This window comes from Varanus komodoensis, unplaced genomic scaffold (assembly GCF_004798865.1).
Source record: "Varanus komodoensis strain SLA01 unplaced genomic scaffold, ASM479886v1 scaffold61, whole genome shotgun sequence".
Classification (NCBI taxonomy): Eukaryota; Metazoa; Chordata; class Lepidosauria; order Squamata; family Varanidae; genus Varanus; species Varanus komodoensis.
In genome coordinates, this window is record NW_025336236.1 from 3,817,338 (window position 1) to 3,824,156 (window position 6,819).

Consider the following 6,819-nt stretch of genomic DNA (forward strand, 5'->3'; position numbering starts at 1 on the left):
CCCGTATTTAAATATGTTTTCTTCAGAATAATGTTGCAAAACATGTATTACTATAGTAACTTTTTGAGGCCAATCAAAAGATCACAAAAACCGTACAAGCCTTCAAGAGCAGTTCATTAGTCGAGATGTTAAAAAAGGCCAGTTTGATGTGCACTTGGTGGAGGGTGGAGGAAATTGGAAGAAAGGGGGGAAAACTGACTTGAAGTGAAGTCATTGTTCACTTCATTTGGCATCCCAAATGCCAAGATGAATTGGGGAGCAGGGGTCTGCAGCCATCCATATGACAGTTACAAAGTCCCCTTTTGAATTGCTGGGAACTATTTTTTTAAAATCCCCTATTTTGGAAATATAAAATATCACTGTTTACTTACACACATTCAAAATATGTATTTAGATGTGTATTTTGCTATATTAAAATTAGTCAGAATTGCACTGTACTTTCCAGGGAAGTCCCAGTTCTGGGGGAGGGTCCAATCCATTAGTTATCTGAGCAAAATTGACAGCACTGTGGATCCTAATGGTTCTTCCTAATGCAGCAAATGCACCCTGGTAGAACTGCAGATCCTGTTGGGCTGTTTTAATTTCCCTTCCAAAGGAGTCTCCCTCCACCAGATAGCCAAATATTCCTTCAGTGATGGCCATGGCTTTCTCTAGGGTGCTGGAGGGCTACTGAAAGACGGTTTTGGATAACTCAGATTTTAGCTGGCCTGCAACATTTTATTTTCTTTTTGGACTAGACTGCACTGTACTGAGGTTTGGTGGTTATTCTTGATGGTAGATACATTGCTGGCAGAACAGACGTGTGCACTCATATCCCCTGCCTTCTTTTGCCTGTCATGTGAACCAGTAATTTTCTGTCATACTTAGATGCTGATCCATAGCCTATTAAAATAATAGTTGAATCTCTCACTGATTTGAATGCCTCTGTTGATTTGCTGGGTTGGATCTCAAATCAGTGGACACCACTAAACTGTATTTACAAAACTACAGTCTAAACTAGTTTAACCGTACAGATGTCCCATTCTACCTTTATTACAGTCATCCCTATCTGGGACTTCAGTGCAGGGCTTTTTTAAAAGGAAAATTTGTAATTGCACAGTAGTAGGTGATGGTAACTCACATGTGTGGTATGCACCATTACACTCTACTTGTGCATTCTTGTGAGCATGCACATCCTTTGACCCTTGGTGTGCAATCCTAGCCCAGTGCCCATAACTTCCAAACATAGGTGGTTATGCTACACAGAGCAAGCGAGGCGGAGGCAATCTCGCTCCTCTCCTCTTGCTTTGAATATTTTGCTAGTTGGGCTTTTTTGGAGAAGAAGGGATGGAGGCTGGAGAGGCTGCGAATAGCTAGAATCCTGGCCTCACTAGTCTCCCCCCTCCCACCCCTTTTCCCCTCTCCCAAGTTGTCTTTTCAACCTTGGAGAGCACCAAGCATGTTTTTTTCATTAGAGCTGAGAATCTGACAGCACTCAGACACAGTAGTGTTAAATCAAGATTCACGCAAATTCGTATTTCTGCTAACACTTTCTAATAAGCACCTTTACAAAATCCAGTTCTGACAAGGAGCACACAACATTACAAAAGACAACTGACAATTCATAGAACATGGATGGAATAGGTTAAATGAAATTTGTGCCAATCTGCTATAAAGAGAAGAAAGTAATACCGCAGAGAAGGCAGTGTCAGCATGTCAGCAAAATTTTGCTCACTGTTGATTTACCTTGTATCTTCCTGCTTCTTATAGGCCATGAACAGCTGGATTGGGGAAGTCAGGAAATGGTAGCATTTCTTCCACAAGTCTTGAGAGTTACAAAATAACCTTTTGTCCTGGTAGCTTTCAGTGTGTCTACCAAGAACCCTTGACTGAAAAGTTCTGCTGCTTAGAGGACTGTCAGAGCAGGTCGCTGGGCTGGAGAGCTTAAGGAAATGCACATTCTCTTTTTGCCCAAAAAAGAATTTGCTAATGTCAGGGGCCAGGTTCTGATTTGTCCTTTGTAGAGACTATTTGCAGCATGCAGAAGGATTTGGGGAAAGCTGAGAAGTCACACTTCACAAGTTCCTCTTGTGGTCAGTATGGGACTCTCTTCATTACAATGAGAAATGTGAACAGAAGAGTTCTCTAGTCAGCTCAGTCATTTCCCTCCCTGAGTGCTGACTTGTTTTGGTGAAATGTTTATGCAAGCATCCCCAGGAACCTGTCTGAGTGTATGCTGAGCTGATACTTTTTGATGGAAATGTTTTGTGCAGTTCTGCCTGTACAGGCTCCCTGTTAAGAATGCCCATATTGATGGGATTTCCAACATGCTGCCCGTAGCACCAATGCACCTATGGACGCCTCTCCTGATGGTTATATTTTAAAATATATTTTTTAAACTGCAAGCTGGCATGCTGCAAAGTGAAGTTCTGCCTTCAAGCATCATCTTTATCTGGTTTCGGAACAGTGTTTTAGTATTTGGGAGCTCAGACTCCATCTCTTGTATTAGGTTCCTGGATAAGTGATTTTTAAAGCCTTATATACTGGAAAATGTGTGTGATCAACCACATCCACTATTGCAGTCATTCAGTGAATTGGCAGCCATTTTGTGAAAGTGCCCACAATGCACTGTCAATTGTGTCCACAGACCCTAAAAGGACCCCTGTCATATTGGATATTCTGGCATCTCTACCCTTATCATAAAGTTGACAGTTTCAAATGGCTTATCAGGAAAAAGGTCCCTATGTTCTAGAATAGTTTCTTTTTCTCTGAAAAAATGACTGGCAATATTCACCAAGGAAGAACATGTATGGCACCTTTTTGCATGCACTTTTCCATAATACAATTACACTCAAATCAACGTGTTTGAACACAGAGTCATAGAATAGAAGAGCTGGAAGTGGCCAAGCCATTGGGTCCAACCCCTGCTCAGTGCAGGACTACAAGTTAAACCATCCCGCTCAGATGACTGTCCAGATACATCTTGAATACCTCTAGTGTGGGAGAGCCCACAACTTCCCTGGGTAATTGTCGCCCTGTTCATTGTCATACTGTTCTAACAGTTGGGAAGGTCTTCCTGGTGTTCAGACTGAATCTGGTTTCTTGTACCTTGAGCTCATTATTCTGGGTTCTGTGCTCTGGGTAGATCAAGAAGAGATCCTGGCCTTCCTCTTTGTGACAACCTTTCAAGTACTTAAAAAGACCATTTTGGTGGCTAACCTACTTTGTATATGGAATTTTGGAGGTCCAAAAGCATAATTTTAACTGTTATGCATTTTAAAATATATTTGAAATTATAAATAATAGCAACAGCAACAATAATTCCATTTCTGGAGTTCACAAATTGACCAGTTAAGAGAATATGATTAACCAATGAAGGGTTGCAATCTGAGAGGGTGTGTGCTCAAGAATAGGTAATGTCATTGAAAAACCTTCATGTTGTCTATATTTTATTTATTTATAATGAGATTTATATCCTGCCTTTTTCCTACAAAGGGCTCAAGGCAGCTTACATCATCTCTCCTCCTCCATCTTATCCCCACAACAACAACCCTGTGAGGTAGGTTGGGCTGAGAGTCTGTGACTGGCCCAAAGTCACCCGGTTGGCTCCATGGCTGAGTGGGGACTAGAACCCAGATCCTCTGAGTCCCAGTCCCATGCTCTTAACCACTACCACTATTTTGAGTAAATATGTATCTAGAAAGTAACATCCAAGATGTGTAGATGATATTTGTGCTACCATATAACTTACCCATCAATAATATAAATCACTCTTAACCTTTGAGTAGAAATGAGTTTACGTATGTTCTTGAAGAAACAAACTAAGAAACTATTAGTCTGCATGGCAAAGTTGAAATCGAAGAGGAAGTGTTTTGTGGCTTCTGACAAGCCTACTATTCCTCCGCTTTGAATCCTCTCAATTTTATATGGGTCAGTTGTTGAAAATATAAAACCACTGTGACTGACTAGTCAATGAGGGAAACTCACTGTGGTTTGAAATGTCTCCCCAGAGCCTGTGAGTGGGAAAAAGCTAATTTCTAAAACATTTCTGGAAAGAAGTTGCCCACGAAACCCCTAAGTGGAGGTTGCCTATTGAGTAAATTTGAGGTTCAGTTAAGCTAGGTTCTTTCATTTCCCCCTTTTTTGAACAGATGGAAGCAAGTGGAAATCAATGTAATTGTTATAATTCTTCCCCAGTGAACTTCATTTTAAAATCAGCTAAAATGTGCAGAATCATAAAATTAAATGCAATAGGAAATCCTTTCCTTGGTTATCCTACTGGACTTCATATGAAACAGTTCATAGATCTTAATCATAAACACAAAGGTATGTATGTCAGGACACTGAAATAAAATAGATGCTTTCATACAGAAAAGGTCTGAATACCGGGTCATAATTCAGAAGGTGCTTCCTGGAGCGTCTCATCACAATGCAAAACAATAGTTCCATGTTGGATGACCATGTCACCATTACTTTAAAAATGGTTACGCGAATTGGCCCATGAATGATTACTAGTCCACTCTTCCATCTCTAGAGCAAGTATTAAGGATGAATCAAGTTGCCACATGTATTTAGGAAGCTCCAAGAGGTTCCAGATGTCATGAATAAGCACAAGATAAACTTTTTCTTGGTTTTCTTCATCGATATGACAGTCCCAATGAAATGAACTATGCCAGCTGCCTATGAATGAAAGGCCCTTCCAGTAGTTGCACTCCAGTTGTTGAAGCATGTCACCACCTAACATCTTAGAGCAGCCTTCCCCAACCTGGTGGACTTCAGAGGCATTTATACTGCAACTCCCAGAATTCCCACCCAATAGGGCCATTGACTGGGAATTCTGGATCTTGCGGTACAAACGTGTTTGGAAGGCACAAGGTTGGGGAAGGCTGTCTTAGAGCATCTCATCTTTTTAAAAGCTTTCATTCTGAAATCCAGTTAAGGGCCAAATAAAACATGCCACCTTTCTTACTATTAGCATGAATTGCCCACCTGATAGTCTGTTGTGACCAATTTGCATTACACTTTCCAGATAAAATCAAGCATACAGGCCAGTTATGGCCAGCTTAGATGCCATAGATGATGCAGGGACCATGGAGGTAACTTTAGTTCTTGCATGCCGAGTTATGATAGATGCTTTTCCATGTGTGCAGCACAAAGATGTGGACACCTGTGAGGGGAGAGATGGAACCTGCCACTTGCATGATGGGAACTTGCCCTTTCTGGCTTATAAAAGCAACTGTGGGGTGCTGATGGGCACTGACTGAATAGGTAAGTATAGCTGTGAAAGCCTCTTCATGGCAAGGTGTGATTCCATCTTGCCTAAAAGAAGCAGTAGTAACCCTTAAAAAAAACCCCTCCCTGAACCTCACTGCATTGGATAATTTTTGGCTTGTCTCCAGTATCCCGGTCTTAGGCAAACTGCTCAAGTGGTAGAGGCCTCTCACCTCCAGGGATTTCTGGATCAGAAGGATTACTAGACCTATTTCAATTGAGCTTCAGGCCTGATGGAGACTGCTTTGATTTTCTTAGTGGTTGACCTACAGCAGACACTAGACAGGAGGAGTCTCTCTGTTAGCTGGACCATGCAAAAGCTCTCATCACCACTGGCCATAGTATCCGTCAGAGATGGAAGTGCGAGGTGCTGTTATACAATGTCTCTGGTTCTCCTTGGAGAGGCAATCTCCAGAGGTGGTGCTGGGGTGTCACTCAGTGTTCCATCTCACTCCTGCTCGCTAGTCAACTCATACATAAAACCAATCAGAGAGATTGTCTGGAGTATCAGAACTTGGCACCACTGGTATGTTAATGATCTCCAGCTCTTTCTTTGCTATATGAATAAAATAAATGCTATTCAGGATCTAAACAGGTGCCTGATATCAGACAAGAACTGGATGAGGGCAACAAATCAAAGCAACATTCAGATAAAACAGAGGTGCTTTCAGTTTCCAAGAGGCAGATCAAGGAATAGGGATTCAACTTTTGCTGGATAGGATCACATGGGCATTGAAGACTTAGACTTGCAGTTTGGGTGCATTCTTGGACTCAGTCCTGAACCCTGATGCCCAGGTTTGGGCAGTGGTCAGGACTGCGCTTGCTAAACTAATGTAAGTATGGTAACTGTGTCCATCCCTGAAGATGCTGATCTGTGGCTTAGTTACATTCTGTTTAGGCTAATGCAACATGCTGTATGTGGGGCTGCTTTGAAAACTATTCAGATCTTTTGCTAGTCCAGAACGTCCTGTGCAGACTGTTGATTGTAGCTACTTACAGGAGCACGTGACTCTTACAATAGCTGTACTGGCTACCAAACTGTTTCCAGGCAGAATTCAAGTTATGACCTATAAAGAGCTTTATGAATTGGGACCAGGCTACCTGAAAAACTGCCTTCTTCTGTTTGAGCCTGCCCAGTTCTGAAGTTCTCCTTGAAAGGTTTTTCTTTTGAGATCAGTCCCTTCAGAGGAGCATTTGGTGGTGACCCATGAGAGGGCCTTTTCAGTGGCCGTTTCCTAGCAGAGAATTCCTTCTCAAGGAAGGCCAGGGCTGCTTCCTCTTGGCTCCGCTTCCATCACCTGGTAAAATCAGCTTTATTTAAAAAGGCCTTTAGCCTGTAAGTGGGTTTGTTCAGTAGGGTGCTGTTTTATGTAATTTAATGGCTTTTTAATTCTGTAATTGTTATGTTCTATTGTATTTTAATATGTCGTTTTATTGATTTAATCCATATTGAGTCTGTAAGCTGCATTGAGTGCCACTTTTTGGGTAGAAAAGCATGGCACAAATCAAACCAATGAACAAATAAATCAATAATGTAAAATCGTTTTTAAGTTTAAGTAGCAGTCTTAG